General features: G+C 38.9%; 1 protein-coding gene across 3 annotated transcripts in view; it reads left to right on the forward strand.

The window, feature by feature from the left end:
• FAM168A (family with sequence similarity 168 member A) overlaps positions 1-16,797 on the forward strand; it is a 207,748-nt gene that overhangs the window by 15,268 nt on the left and 175,683 nt on the right. The window lies entirely within an intron of this gene.

Here is a 16,797-nt window from a genome sequence, read left to right on the forward strand (position 1 = left end):
ACTGAATGAGGGTGATGGATTTGGGGTTGGCTTGGAGCAGTTGACAGCTTGGGATCCAGCCGGGGTGCAAGGTGGGGAGATGATTTCAATAGACAGTGGGATTGCAGGGTTGGATAGGACCCTGGGGGAGGGGTGTTAATTCAGGAGGGTGGAATTTGGGATGGACCTAAGGCAGACTAAAGTAGGTGGTAGGGGCTGGGAGTAAGGGGCTTGGCATGGGTTGAGACCTGAGCTTGAAGTGGGTGTTTGCCCTCTGGGGGTGGTGTAATTTGTGGAGACTTATGGAATAGCGTGGGTTAGGAGAGCAGAGGAGGTAGAATTGGGGGTTTTTCTGGGGAGTGCTTATGGAGGTTGGAATAGGAGCTTGGTGGGGGTGGGACTTTCAATGAGAGGAGTATGATGGTGAGCTGGCAGCAGGGGGGTAAATTAGAAGTTAGGCCCAAAATGGGCAGGCAGAGATTGAAATTGGAGGGGGACACAGGGGATGGGATTTAGGGTGATTTTAGAGCCACTGGAAAAGGCATGGTGGCTCCCTGGGTGCGGGATTGAGTCAGAGGGCTCAGAAGACGCTGCTGGGCTAGACACAGTGAAAGAATAGTGGCAGGTGGTGCACAAGGTTGGGGGATGGTATCTTGAAGAAAATGCCCCTTTCCAAGGTGGTGGAGGGAGTTTTGGAAAAGGAGTGTCTGAGATGAACTGGTAAGACTGGAGGGGTGGTTGCTGATGGTGAGGTGGCAAAGAAGCTGTTTAAGGAGTGGGAAACCTGGAGTTGCAGGTGCGGATGGGGCAGGGAGGATGGAGTGGGGCGGTGAGCAGGGCTGGGAAGAAGTGGGTTGGATGATTCTAGAGAGGAAAGATTCTTATGTCCTCCAAGAGACACAAGAGGGTGAGGGGTTGTACTTAAATGGACAGCTTTGGAGGCTGTGGTTAGGGGAGGGACAGTAATCAGAGGGGACTTTGCAGGGGACAGAGAAGGTACATTAAAGACTTTCTTTCCTAGAGGATGTCTTAAGCTGTTAGTTCGATCTTTTTGTTTCATTTGTATTAGTATCATATTTGGAAGTAAATCAACCCGAAAGGTGAAGTTAAGAGGGGCTTCAGTTAAAGTAGAATTAAGGGGGTGGGGGCGACGGGAGGGTGTTTTCTATTCATTTATCATAAAAAGAAACTTTGAGGAAAAAACCTCCCAAACTAAAGATGGAGAAGATAAATCTGAAATGTGATAGATATCTTTCTATATGATGTCTCTGCCTGCTTCTTCCCACCCTCCCCTTGGTGCATTTGAAAATTACTCCTGGAATTTGGAATTAAATAGATTTGATGAGTTGAGATATTTAAGGGAGCATTTCTTGCTTAGGAACCCATAAATGAGACTGAAAAATATGAGGCTGAATTTATTTCTTAGGCAAAGTGCATGTATGTAGAAAGAGCTTAGGCCTTTTTTTTTTTTTTTTTCTCTCCTCTTAAAATTGATTGTCTGAAGACTCCATTTATTGGTGTCCTGGTTTGCAAGGCAATTAGGCCCATCATTGTATTGCAGGCTAATAATCCTGAGATGAATCTTGGCACCACTGCTTTATGTAAACAGAGAGAAGACAGGAAATACGGAAATGTCATAAATATTCATTGGTGAAATGGTTTGGTATTGATGGAGTTTTTCATTTGATTCTCTTTTGACATTACTTGATAAGATTTAAAATAATTGGACTATATTTCTATAGATTGAATTTTCTTCTAAAGGAATTCAGATGGTCAGAATTCTGTCTGATGTGGCTAGATAAAGCATATAGAATCATTTTTGTGTTTTTTTTAGGAGTTGGTGTTGATATAGGAACATTGCATTAACTGCAGAAACAGTGTCTCCATCTATTCATCAGCAATTTTATTTAAAGCTTCATGATATGCTCTTTCTTATGGCAGAATAGTGATCCTGGAAGGTAGAGAGGGGTGTGATTGGGGGGAAACAGTTTTAGGGAAACAATTTTCTGCACTTAATTGCATTAACTATGGTATGTTAAACATGAAGTAGCTGTTGATGAGAGCTCAGACTGAGAAAACATGAGGAGGGATGTAAAGAGGATAAAATTGGCATCAACAGGATCAAAATGATTTTTTGTTTGCTTGTTCAAGCTTCAGACTTCAGCTCGTAAACAATCCATTTTCCTTGGCTTTCACAGTTGAGCATGTAAAAATGCCCAATACTTAGAATCCTTTTTTTTTGTTGTTGTTCCAAAATAGGTAGAATGATGGAAGATTTGACTTATCCTTGGGATTGATAGTGTTTTGTTATAAGGAAGCTGTATTACAATAAAAACCAGGTTTGAGCAGTTACCTGTAATTCAGTGAGAGTGTAATCTAATGCAAGCATTTCTTCTCATAACTTTGGGGTGCAGACATTGCTTTTGCAGATCTGCAGGCTTGAGCTAGAGGTGAGATATTTATGTTAAAGCTCTAGCTTTTGAAAGCTCAAAATGAAAAGTAATCACCTGGGAGAAGCGTCTTGGTGGATTTTTCCCCCCTCACAGCTGTGGGCACCTGTGCAGTAGAAATGTATATAAAGTGTGTGTTTAATTCTTCTGATATTCTGGTAAGAAGGAGAGAGCAGATGGAAGTATTGATAGGCCCCTCGGTAGAATGAATAGCCTGTGAATTTAGGGGTGGAGAGTCCTGGGTTCAAATCCCCATTCTACCTATTGATAGCTGAGCGATTGATTTCAGTAAAGTCGTTAAAAACCTTTCATACTTAGTGGTAATGGTTGCACAACATTGTGAATGTACTTCTCCTGAATTGCACACTTAAAAATGGTTAAAATAGTAAAAACAAACAAACACTTTTATGTTTGGCAAGGCCAGCAAGGGAAACAAATCAGTTCATGTCCTGAAATAACGTTATGCCTTGAAAACACTGTATGTATATGAACTATTTGTTCAATGTTTATTTACTTATTGCCTGCTAAGTGCCAGGGAAATAAAAATGAACAAAAAACAGTTGTGAAGGAGTCTTTCGTTGTTGGGAGAGATAGATGAATTAAATATAGTGAGAGGGGAGCCTGGGTGTCTCAGTCAGTTAATGCCCAACTCCTGGTTTCTACTCAGGTCATGATCTCCTGGTTTGTGGGATTGAGCCCCATGTTGGGCACTGCGTTGACTGCACGGAGTTTGCTTGGGATTCTGTCTCCCCTTCTGCCCCTCCCGTTTGTGCTCTCTCTCTCTAAATAAATAAATAATCTTAAATTGAGAAAAGTGAGGCATAACTTGGTGTGGTGAAAGGTGTGGCTTCTGAATTGAGTCCACCATATACTGCTAGCTGTGTGACCTTGGGCACAATAGTCTTATCTGTAAAGTGGGCATGAGAGAACGAATTTTAATTTCATAGCGTTGTTTTGAGGATTAAACAAAATAATCCATGGAAAGTATTTAACATAGTGCGTTGATTACATAGTACATATTAAAAAACATTAATTGTTGCCATTATTATGAGACAAGAAGATATTAGAATGTAAATAGCCTTGTGTGTTCTACCATTGAGTTCTTGGTATAACGATGTTCTATAATTTAATAAAGAGGGATTACTTTGTATTATCATCTCACAGTTTATCTATTTACATGTTTGTACTGTAGTCTAGGAACTTTAATCAGTAAAGTGCTAAACATATGTTAGCTGTAGCTTCCTCGTCTATAAAATAAGAAGAAAAACTGCTCTGAGGGTTTAAATGAATTGTTTAAGGTCACAGTAAATGGAAAAGTCTGGGTTACAGCCCCCAAATTCTGATTTTCCAACCCTGTTTGTATCTTCTTTTTACATTGCAGAATAAATCATATGTATAAAGGTGCATATAATATACATCTTTAAAGTATGGTAACAAATTGAAGACCTATCTTTTTCCTACTTAGCTGAAAAAGGAAATTTTTAGTACCTTTAAAGCCTTTTGTTATTCCCTGCCTGATTGAATCTCTCTCCTTCTCTATTCCTCATAAGTAACTGCTTTCCTGAATTTTGTGTGGATCGCTTTCTTGTCTTTATAGTTTTACCAAACAAGTGCATATCTTTAAACAATTTATTTTTTTACTGTTGCAATTTTATGTAAATAGAATCATAGTGTAAGTATTCTCTGGCCATATTCTTATCATTCTTATTTTTTTTTCTACCATTAAAATAACATGCATGTGGTAGAAATTGGAAATTACAAAAAGTAAAAGGAAGCAAAATTATTGTCTATAATCCCATTATCTGGCTATATTTTTTACTTATATGTATATGTAAGTAAAATTATATGTATACCTCAGTAGATGAGCATGTGTACACACACACAGGGTAGTCTAGATAGCAAGAAGCCAGCTTGCATTTATGGCTGATGAGATTATCCAGATGTGGATCAATTGTACTTGAAAATAGGAATGGGAGGGGGTAATAGCAGCCTTTGTGAGCTTTGGAACAGCACTTTCTTAGAGCTTTTTCCTCATTGCTAGCTCTGTATTTATTAGATACTAATTCTTTGTTATACCAACGTAGAACTTCATTTCCTGTTTTGAAAGGTCACTTCATTCTTTTCGTCAGAATTTGTGTGTGTCTTTTTGCAGGTAGTCTGCCTAGTACATTGATCCTTTCCTGGTTGTACAGGAGGGTCTGTCATCTGATGTACAGAGAGTACCATGGATAGGAAGTCCTCAGTTATACGTATCAGAATTTAACAACCTAGACATCAAGAATTTTTTTGTCTAAGAGATGTGAAATCCAGATTCATTAAAATCTGTTGGAGCTTCAGTTTGCTTGTCTGTAAAATGGGTCTCAAATGAGATAATAAATGTGGAAATACTTTTTAAACTGGAAAGTATTATATAAACGTTAGGGTTTTTACCATCCTAGTTTACAAAATCGAAATCCCCACACAGAGGTAAAAAGCTTGTCATATTTGATTTATTGCTTTTCTGAAGAGTTGCTCTTGGAGGAGGGTTATAGGGACAGTTCACAATTTCTCCCTTGAAACTTGAAGATTGTTGGATATAGTGGGACAGAGAATGTGCTAGAGGACTTTCTCCTAGTGAATTTATGAGACTTGGTCCCACAGTAACTGTGCTGGCTAGCTCAAAATGAAACGAGGCTATATTGAAGTGGAGAATGCAGTATACAGTGTTTGCTTTTCATTATTCTGACAGAACTCAGTTTTCCACCTGTAACTTATAACCAAGACAGAGTAGAAGTGAGATAAATGATGTGCACATATGTAAAAGGGTGATAATACTCCATTGTTGATTTGTTGTATGGGTTAAATGAGATAAAAAGGACAAAGAACCTGGAACACTCACTGGCACATATATAATTGGTGCATATATAATATATATGCACATATATAATATAAGTAGTCATGACAGCCATGACTACTATTATTTTTATTTTACTTATGAATTGTTTAGAGCAAATTTTTCTTGTATGCTCTTCTTTTGTTATTCAGTATTTTTCTGAGCTGTATCTCCTCACACTCATTTTACATTTGGAATAGAAATTTATGTAATATTATCATAAGTAAAGCAAAACAAAGAACATAAATCCACAACTGCAACACATTCCAAGGCCAAAGAGCTAGTAGTCCTGTCTGCTTCAGATAGGTTTAAGACATTTGTTCAACAAATACAGGGCCACTTGGGTGGCTCAGTGTCTGACTCTTGGTTTCGGCTTAGGTCATGATCTCATGGTTCATGGGATGGAGCCTGGCATTTGGCCCTGGGCTGATAAACATGGAGCCTGCTTGGGATCCCCCCCCCCCCCCTTAAAATAAAATAAATAAACTTAAAAAAACCACCAAAATACATATTGAGTGATTGTTAGGTGGCGGTGAGGGGGTGCTGTAAGTATGGGCTACAAAAATTAAAATTCCCTGCTCTTAAGGAGTTTAGAGTCGATACATTTGGGAGACAGACATGCCACACGTTGCCATAGCATGGTAGGATAAATGCCACAGTGGGGCATGAACAAGGGGCATGGGGAGGATGGAGGTTGGTGTGGCCTGATCTGCCTAGGGGAACTGGCAAGAGACAGATGCTTGGAGGAATTAATGCTTGAGCTGAGACCTAAAGGAGATGTGGATGTGTTGTGGAAGGAGAGCTTAAAAATGGTTCATGATGTCAAAAGCACAGTCTTCCTTGATTGTTCCCTCCCAGTGTTCTTGTAGGCCTTAGTTTCACACCTCTTTTTAAGGCCTTTCTAGCATGTATACCTACTGTAAGACCAAATGAACAAATCCCCAAACATACTGTACTGTCTTGCTCCTGTTTTTTTGATATGCTATGCCTCCTCCTGGAAAGTCCTCTTCTACTGAATTTCTTAATTTTTACTTTGTTCATTAGATAAGGTGTATTGATGAACACGTTTTGTGTTTTTTTTTTTTGTTCTTCCCAGTTGTTCAGCTGGAAGAGATTTTTGAAGCTATGGAAATCAGCTGATATTTAAGATGACATCTTTATTGTTTCTGCTTTCTCAGTAACTGTTGGTATTCCTTAGGGTTGGCTCCTTGACTTACTGAACTTTCTGAGATTCTTTCCTTAAGTAGTCTTGCCCACTCTGTTGGCTTAAACTGTTACCTGTATGCTGATGACTCTGAAATATCTCCAGCATGAAGCTCTCTTGTGAGTTCCAGACTTGTAAATTTGACTAGCTACTGGCTATCTACATACAGATTTTCTACATTTAGATTTTCCTCACATTCAAAAGGTCCAAAACAGAACCCATTTTCCCCATATACTTCTGACCTCTTCCATTCTGTGTCCCCTTCCACACAAAAAGTTAAAATCATCTTCTCTTGTAGTCTTGTAACAAATGTACTACCATATATCCAGTCATACTGGCTAATGAATATGTGCCGGTAGTCTTTTCTTTCTCTTTTTAAAAATTTTATTTATTTGTTTATAAAAGTTTATTTTTTTATTTTGAGAGAGACAGAGACAGTGCGAGTGGGGGAGGGGCAGAGAGAGAGAGAGAGAGAGAGAATCCCAACCAGGCTCCCTGCTGCCAGCACAGAACCCCATGTGGGGCTCGAACCCATGAAGTCGTGAGATCATGGCTTGAGCTGAAACCAAGAGTTGAACACTTAATTGAGCCACCCAGGTGCCCTTCTTTTTTTCTTCCTTTTTTTGTTTTTTTTTTTTAATTTTAATTCCAGTATAGTTAATATACAGTGTTACCTTAGTTTCAGGTGTACAGGTCAGTGATTCAAACTATTCTGTATGTTATTCCGTGCTCATGACTGAGCACTGTTTTTTTTTTTTTAATTTTTAATGTTTATTTATTTTTTTCTTTAGTTTTTTTTTAACGTTTATTTATTTTTGAGATAGAGAGAGACAGAGCATGAATGGGAGAGGGTCAGAGGGAGGGAGACACAGAATCCGAAACAGGCTCCAGGCTCCGAGCTGTCAGCACAGAGCCTGACGCGGGGCTTGAACTCACGGACCGCGAGATCATAACCTGAGCCGAAGTCGGCCGCCCAACCGACTGAGCCACCCAGGCGCCCCTTAATGTTTATTTTTGAGAGAGAGCGTGAGCAGGGGAAGGGAAGAGAGAGAGGGAGACAGAATCTGAAGCAGGCTCCGGGCTCTGAGCCGTCAGCACAGAGCCCAACGCGGGGCTTGAACTTATGAAACTGTGAGATCATGACCTGAGCTGAAGTTGGATGCTCAACCGACTGAACCAGCCAGGTGCCCCATGATAAGTGTACTCTTAATCCTCTTCACCAGTTTTACCCATCCTGCCTCTAACCTCCCCTCTGGTAATTATCGGTTTGTTCTCTATAGCTAATAGTCTGTTTTTGGTTTGTCTCTTTTGTTTTTCTTTGTTTCGTTTCTTGAATTCCACATATGAGTGAAATCATGTGGTATTTGTCTTTCTCTGACTTATTTCACTTAGCATTTATACCCTCTAGATCTGTCCGTGTTGCATATGGCAAGATTTTATTCTTTTTTTATGGCTAATATTCTATCGTGTACATATACCACATCTTCTTTATACATTCATCTATCAGTGGACACTTGATAATTTGGCTATTTTACATAATGCTGCAATAAACATAGTGGTGTGTGTATCCTTTTGGGTTAGTGTTTCTGTATTCTTTGGGTAAATACTCAGTAGTGGAATTACTGGATCATATGGTAATTCGGTTTTTAATTTTTTAAAAAAAAAATTTTTTTTTAACGTTTATTTATTTTTGAGACAGAGAGAGACAGAGCATGAACGGGGGAGGGTCACAGAGAGAGGGAGACACAGAATCTGAAACAGGCTCCAGGCTCTGAGCTGTCAGCACAGAGCCCGACGCGGGGCTCGAACCCACGGACCGTGAGATCATGACCTGAGCTGAAGTCGGACGCTTAACCGACCGAACCACCCAGGCGCCCCCGGTTTTTAATTTTTTGAAGAACCTCCACACTGTTTTTCACAGAGGTGCACCAGTTTGCATTCCCACCTTTTACTCCACATCCTTGCCAACACTTGTTTCTTGTGTTTTTGATTTAGCCATTCTGATAGATGTGAGTTGATATCTAATTGTGGTTATGATCTGCATTTCCCTGATGATCAGTGATGTCGAGCATCTTTTCAGGTGTCTGTTGGCCATCTCTGTGTCTTCTTTGCAGAATGTTCTGTTTTTTAATTGGATTACTTGGGTTTTTTTTGGTCTTGCATTGTGTAAGTTCTTTATACATTTTGTATACTGACCCTTTATTGACTAGGTCTTTGGAAATACCCCATTCAGTAGGTTGTCTTTTAGTTTTGTTTCCTCTGCTGTGCAGAAGCTTTTTGTTTTGATGTAGTGCTAATAGTTTATTTTTGCTTTTATTTCCCTTGCCTCAGGAGACATATCTAGAAAAATGTTGCTATGGCTGATGTCAGAGAAAGTTCTACCTGTCTTGTCTTCTAGGACTTTTATGGTTTCAGGTCTTACATTTAAATCTTTAATCCATTTTAAGTTTATTTTTGTGTCTGGTGTAAAAAAGTGGTTCAGTTTCATTCTTTAGCATGTAGCTGTCTGGTTTTCCTAATACCATTTGTTGAAGAGACCGTCTTTTTCCCATTGCATATTCTTGTGCCCTTAGTCATTTCTTCTCCCTTATCCTTCATAGCCCCAATTAAATGTTTCTAAATATTTCTGGAATTCATCTCCCCATTCCTACTATTACCGCCTTAGTTCAGACCCTGATCTCACCTGGACAACTGGTTTCTGTATCACCCATCTAGTAAACCTGTCTTACTCAGCAGCTACGACATCTATCCGGTAGGTGTATATGTCCACATTGTTCTCTTGCTTAAATCCCTTTATTGGCTCTAAAGTCTAGGCTCCTTACCATAACTGTTAGGCTTTCTGTGACCTGTGCCTATGTACTTCTGCTTGTAACTCTTCCTATGACTGGGAATACTGAGTAGCATGTAGTTCTTACAGATATCTTGCAATTTCACACCTTTGTTGACGCCGTTTTTCCTTTTATTCATCCCTCTGGGTTGGGTCCATCTCCCCTAAGAAACCTTTCAAACCTTAAAGGTTGCTGTAAGTGCCCCCAATTTGTTCCCTCGGTCATCCAATACATGCTTATGTCATAATACTCTGTTTTAGGTAAATTGACTGTTTTTGTCTGCTCCTGTAAGTTTTTTGGTGGCAGGGACTGTATCCTAGTCATCTTTATAGTTTTAGTTTTTGGAGGGTACAAGTAGTGAGTGATTAGTTTTTGAACTGAATCTAGTAAGGATAGAGGACAAGCCAGGAGTATGATATTCTAATAAGGAGTAAGATACTATGTTGTTTTTAAAATTTTTTTAGAATGGAATTTAGAATTTAATTGGATTGATAAAGGCTTTGGTGATGATGTTGGTGTATAGCTTAAGATTCAGAAGTAGAAGCAGCAAGAGGTTATATTCAGGAGTTGGCAAATGATTTCAGTAAAAAATATTTTAGGTTTGCGGGTCACATGCAGTCTCTATAATTTCTTCTTTTCCTTTTCCTCCTGTTCTTCCTTTCCCTCCCCATCTTCTTCCTGAAGCTCCTCCTCTTTTCTCCTCTTATGTTTCATTCAATTTTTAAAAAAATGTTTATTTTTGAGAGAGTGCAAGTGGGGTAGGGGCAGAGAGAAGGACAGAGGATCCGAAGCAGGCTCTGTGCTGACAGCATCGAGCCCAGTGTGGGGCTCGAACTCACAAACCATGAGTTCAGGACCTGAGCCGAAGTCAGATGCTCAACCAGCTGAGACACCCAGGTGCCCCATCTTCGTTTCATTCTTAACCCATAGGGTATCAAAAATCAAACTTTAGGTTGTAGAATATTGAAGATAAAAGAGACTAAAGCAAGTTCATATTTCTTATTTTATTTATTATAAAATTTAGTGCCGTGGGCAATTATGCATATCTTTAGTGTAGAGAACAATTATACAGAATCTTTTTTGTCAAACTGTTACTCTGTTTATCTAAGAGTTTAATGTTTTAATAAATGGACCATTGATCTCTATATGAAGATGCTGTAAGAACGCTTTGGTTTATAAAGCTCCGACACAACTCCCTCTCCTTCCTCCATTTAAGCAGTTATCTGGGTCCTTTTAGAATATGCCGGTTTTCATAATGGTATAGATTGTGCTTTTTCTTAGATATGCACATTTTGAAAGAACTGTGGCTGATATATTTTTTATAGTAAACTTCAATTCTTGGCTGACTGAAGATTATGATCTTGATTTGCCTTGTGATCATGTCCTTCAAGGTTGACAGTTTCTGCTGATGCTCATATTTTCTAGCCTTTGTTTTAGAATTTTTTAACATATCCCAGTTTTTTAATGTGTCATCCTTGTTTTATTTTGAATTTATAGCAAAAATCTCTATAAGTATTGTTACACTATACTTCTGTAAACAGAATTATACTATTTTATTTGACCTATAGTGCATAGGTGTGTCATGTTGCATTATTTTAAGAATGAAGAAATCAAGACTCAAGAGGGTAATTTGTCTCAGGTCTGAGAACTAGTAGGGGATGAGGATGGAAAGACAAAAGGGACCTAATAAGTTGCATATCAGGTAATATGCTGGGTATTTTTTCTCCCTTATATAATTTAATGATCACATTTACCTTGTGTAGGGTATTGTGCCTATTTTACAGAAGAGGAAACTAAAGCAACTGAGGTTTGTAGGGATTAAGTAGCTTGCATTTGGTTACATAGCTAATAAAAGCAGCTTGTATTAAAAACCTGATCTGGGGTGCCTGGGTGGCTCAGTTGGTTAAGCGTTGGACTCTTCATCTTGGCTCGGGTTATGATCTCACGGTTAGTGAGTTTGAGCCCCATATCCGGCTCTGGGCTGATGGCATGGAGCCTGCTTGGGATTCTTTTTCTCCTCTCTGACCTTCTCCTGTTTCTGCATGCGTGTGTGCATGTGTGTTCTCTCTCTCAAAATAAATAACCTTAAAAAAAAAAAAATCCAGTCCCACATAGATATGTGGCTAGGAAAGGAAGGAATGTTTTAATTGCCTTTTTAGATAATTGTGGATATTCTTTTTTGAATATCAACACCAAAACTTGACAACTGTTAGTTTCTTTTTCTTTAAAAAAAAATTTTTTTTAAAGTAACCTCTACGCCTAATGAAGTAACCTCTACGCCTAATGTGGGGCTTGAATTCATGACCCCAAGATCAAGAGTCTCATGCTCTATTGACTGAGCCAACCAAGTGCCTGACAACTCTTACTTTCATTTTTTAAAGTTTATTTGTTTAATTTGAGAGAGAGGGAGTCATGTGCCGGCAGGGGAAGGGCAGAGAGAGAGATGAGAGAGAGAATATCAAACAGGTTCCGTGCTGTGCTGTCAGTATGGAGCCTGACGTGGGGCTGGATCTCACAAACTGTAAAATCATGACCTGAGTTGAAATCAGGAGTTGGGCACTTAACCAACTGAGCCACCCAGGTGCCCCGACGACTCTTAGTTTCTTAAAGGTCCATTACATTATAGAAAATGAAACTATATCAGTGAGCTTTTTGTATTGTGTTACCTTAAAATCTGTTGGTCTGTTTTGTACTTTGAATGGATCTTCTACCCAGGCATGATTTTGTAGCATCATATATTGGTCATTTGCAAAATATTGGTTTACTGAGTTACATAGATCTTCTAAATGTTGTATTCTATTATGTAATGTCAAAAAATCACATTAGTTAATGTTACCACCAATCTTATCAGTCAATTCTTTTCTAATTTTTGCTTGTAAGCTCAAATTTTAGCAATGGCAACAAATAGTGACAGTTGTTTTCCATGAAGTGAGTCTCACATCATTCATTTTTCAAAAAATGCTGAACATCCAAGTGTGAATAATCATAGTTCATCTGCCAGTTGTTCTTTCAAGTAAAAACGGTGTTTCATGAAAAAAGCTGCTAGTTCAGCTTGAAACTTAATTGCACGAATGCTTGAATGTTTTTCTTTGAGACAATTCTTGTACTTTGGTATGCAGGAGAAGTACTTTATGTATACTTCCAATTTCATCACAGAATATTAAAAAGATGTGCAGTTAGTGATTGAGATTAATAAAGTTAATCATTTTTGTGGCTTTATCAAGAGCATTCTTTAGTGAAACTGAAATTAGTTCTCTTTTTTGGCATGGTTATGAAGAATGGAAAGATACTATTACAGTCTGGTGTCACTGCCTTCACTCAATACAGGATGGTATATTTTCATTTATTTGGATGATGATTGTGTTTCCAGGCTTTACTTATTTCTCATCAGAAGAATAGGTGGTTTTATTAAACCTTTACTAACAATACTGTTTTGAAAGCTAGCACTAGGGCAACTCGCTGGCTTAATTGGAAGAATGTATGATTCTTGATCTCGGGGTCCTGAGTTCAAGCCCCACATGAGGTGTGTAGAGATTACTTAAATAATGTAAAACTTAAAAAAGCCAGCATGAATGCAGTTGGTTTTTACTTGGTTTAGTAGAACCAAAATACTTTAGAGTTGAACAGTTTCACAGGTTTGTCAGGATGTTAGAAAATCCCTGGGGTTGGTGCTTATTATTCACCACCTTGTGGTGAAGGAAAGGTATAAAATAGCCTTTAGAGAACTGTGCATAACTGTGTATAAAAGTGGTTCTCTAGGTATTTAGTCCTCGTACCCTTAACCTCTGGAGCATTTACAGTAGAAAAAGAAAAAAGGTGTAGTTGAAGCCACTGCCAAGTAGTTTTGTTGCATAATGACTGGTTTTTCACTGTGATTGGGCAGTGGAGAACGGAGGAGGTGGGTTAGACAAGTTGTAATACTGAGCATCATTTAACCTTTCTGCCAGCATACTTAAACTGCCTGGAGCCTCAGTTCCGAAGGGAGGAGAATGAACATTCATTGTGTGTCTAAGTTGTGCTAGTCCTTTATGTTTTTTAATCTTATTTATACTCACAGTTATCCTGTAGGATGGTCACGGTTATTTTATACAAGAGAAAACTTAGGCTGAGAGATGTAGAGTCTTCTCAGACCCACCAGCCGGTAGGTAACTAGGGTGGAATTTAGCCCCAGACTTTTCTGTCTCCATGGCCTATGAGAGCTCTTTCCTACATGCTGTTCTGTCTTCCATGGGCAATGTCTCAGTGATTATTTGTGTATCCTTGATACCTGGAACCTAGTGGAGCTTAGTACATTTTTGTTTAATAAATGAATCTGTGATAAATGAGTGAACCAGTTTTTACAGAGTAGGACATAACCTAGCTCCTCTGGGCTACTGTGTAGATTAGTGCTACAAAGTTTGCACACTAGATTCTCATCACCATTTGCTGTGGGGGAAACGGTCAACCTTCTTAGTGATAAACTATGAAACTATTTAAGTAATTTGGATATTTAGGAATTAAAGAGGTCTAATGGGATGAATTTTTGTTACATTGTTAATGATCTCTTCAGAGATAAGGTAATACATCTTTTTGCCCTTGTTTTCCCCCTTATTAGCCATGAGACCTTGGACAAGTTACTTCACTTTTCTGTGCCTCATTTTTTTAATCTTTAAAAGGGGAAGGGCAGTAATAATAGTACATAATTCCCGGATAGTTGTGAGGATTGAATGAAATAATTCATAGAAAGAACTTAACACAGTGTTTAGCATATATTAAGAAATGCTAGCCATTATTCATATCTTTCTAGAATGAAGTATGGGATTAAAAACTTTTTAAAAAAATTTTTTTTTTCTTTAACATTTATTTATTTTTAAGACAGAGAGAGACAGAGCATGAACGGGGGAGGGTCAGAGAGAGAGGGAGACACAGAATCTGAAACAGGCTCCAGGCTCTGTGCAGTCAGCACAGAGCCCGACGCGGGGCTCGAACTCACATACCACGAGATCGTGACCTGAGCCGAAGTCGGATGCTCAACCGACTGAGCCACCCAGGCGCCCCTAAAAACTTTTTTTTAATGTTTATTTATTTTTGAGAGAGAGAACGCGAGTAGGGGAGGGGCAGAGAGAGAGGGACACAGAATCTGAAGCAGGCTCCAGGCCCTGAGCTGTCACCACAGAAGCCAATGCAGGGCTCAAACCCACAAACTGAGATCGTGACCTGAGCCGAAGTCGGATGCTTAACCAACCGAACCACTCATTGTTTGCCTCTCCTCCCACCTTATATATTTCATCTCTAGTACTAATAAAGTATACATTGTACTGTGTTTGCATTTCTCCAGATGTGCCATGCCTCTTGTTTCAATGTCTTTGCACATCCTCCTCTCTGGGCCTGGACATCTTAATTGGTGTAACTCCTACTTGGCCTTTGAGACTCAGCTTATGAGTTAACCTTTTCTGGAAAACTTTCCTTGGCTTTTCTCAGATTGGGATTGGGTGCCCCATCTCTGGGGTGCCCTGATTGTAATGATCCGTTTATTTATTGTTTATTGATTTCCTCCACTTGCAGGGAGCAGGGATTGTATCTGATCACCCTTTTTCCCAAGGGCCTATTTTTGGCCCTTGAGGAAAAGGGCATCAGTAAGGTCTTGTTGATTGAATCCCTAGTGTCAGGCTAATCTGTTAGCAGCTGTACTTTCCCAACCAGCCACAGTTACTCCATATTGTTCTAGACTGAGTTTTTGTGGAATGGCTTTTCTGTTGTTTTCTGTTGTCCTCTGACCCCCTCCCCCATGTTACCTCTGCTACACTTCAGCCCACTCTGACTCAGCTTTCATCTATTTTTGCTCATAGTTGGGGTAGTGGAGCTGTGTATGCAGTAGACCTGTAGATACTCAGAACTTGATTTGTGACAGATCTTAGAATCTCACTTGGAGTGAATGAAGGTTATATTGGTAAATGAAGAAGTTTGGACCTTTTGTTTGCTTTTCTAACTGTTGGTTCTATTCTCTACTTCCAAGTTTCTTTTTTTAACTTTTTAAAAAAGTTTATTTTGAGAGAGAGTGTGTGTGAGCGAGCACTCATGAGTTGGGAGGGGGGAAGTCATGAGATCGTGATGCTTGATCATGATCAAGAGTTGACACTTAACCGACTGAGCCACCCAGGTGCCCCCTTCTTTTATTAAGTTTTTGGTCAATTTTAACTTTCAGATAACATAGAATGAATGCTATAAAACTAAATTTGATCAGTACTCAACTTGTGCATTTGATTTTTTGACCCTAAATATTGGATTTGACTTATTAGTTTTGGTGGTAGAGACTTTAGGAAATGTGGGGGTTTTTTGTCTACCCTGTTAAGCACTTAGTGGTCCCTGACAGGTGATTTAAATTACGACTTCCAAAAAAGGTTTTGCTAGAGTCTTAGTAGCACATAAAAATAATCATTTATGCATGTGTTCATTTAGTTAACATGGATGTCACGCTCTGTGCTAGGTTGGTTCTGATGATACACAGAGATGAGTAGGATGTGGTCTCTGTCTCCAAGGAGCTCCCGGGTGCAAGGAAGCAGGTATAAACAAATACATTACATTCAGTGTCTCATAGGTGCTGTAAAATAACAAGCGGGGGGGTGGGTGTTAATACCTTTTTCAGGGAAGAGTTCTTGGAGGAGTAAACACATGAGCTTATTTCTGAAAGAAGACTGGGTCTGGTATGTGGAAGATTCTGGATGTAGAGTCAGAAGACCTAGGTTTGAGCTCCAGCTTAGCCACTTACTAGCTCTCTGATTTGGAGAAAGTTGTTTAAGTACTCTGAATTTCAGTTTTTTCCCCTGTAAAATGAGAATAATCACATCCATATCTACTTTTGAAAGTTGCAAGGATTTAATACATGTGAAAGAACTTCATAAATGTTCTATACAAATATTATATCCTGGTTTTTGTTTTTTATTCAATGATAATAGTATTTTGGCAGATTGGAGCATCAATTTTCTTACCTAGTCCAGAAATAAGTAAGAAAAAGACTACATATATTAGTGAGGTTTTTTTTTTTTAATTTTTTTTTTTTAACGTTTATTTATTTTTGAGACAGAGAGACAGAGCATGAACGGGGGAGGGGCAGAGAGGGAGACACAGAATCGGAAGCAGGCTCCAGGCTCTGAGCCATCAGTAGGGCAAAGAGTTTTAAGTCTAGTCCATGAAACTGGGGTTCTGTGATATTATGGAAGATGCTCTTAAGATGTTTAAGGTGTGGTGTCTGAAAAAATATTGAATGTGGTTCTGAATGGCATGGATGGCAACAAGCCAAAGTGGAAAGAGTTCTATTTCTTGTCAGAAGACTTATGTCTGTGTTACCTTTGGAGTTTATTTAAATTTCAGAATTGCATTTTCCTCATCAGTAAAGCAGAGAAAAATAGTAGTTACTTGCAGACTGAGAATTAGGGATAAATTGAATAAAGTAAACACTAGCCTTAATCAGTTAAAAGTTTAATT

This window comes from Leopardus geoffroyi, chromosome D1 (assembly GCF_018350155.1).
Source record: "Leopardus geoffroyi isolate Oge1 chromosome D1, O.geoffroyi_Oge1_pat1.0, whole genome shotgun sequence".
Taxonomy (NCBI): domain Eukaryota; kingdom Metazoa; phylum Chordata; class Mammalia; order Carnivora; family Felidae; genus Leopardus; species Leopardus geoffroyi.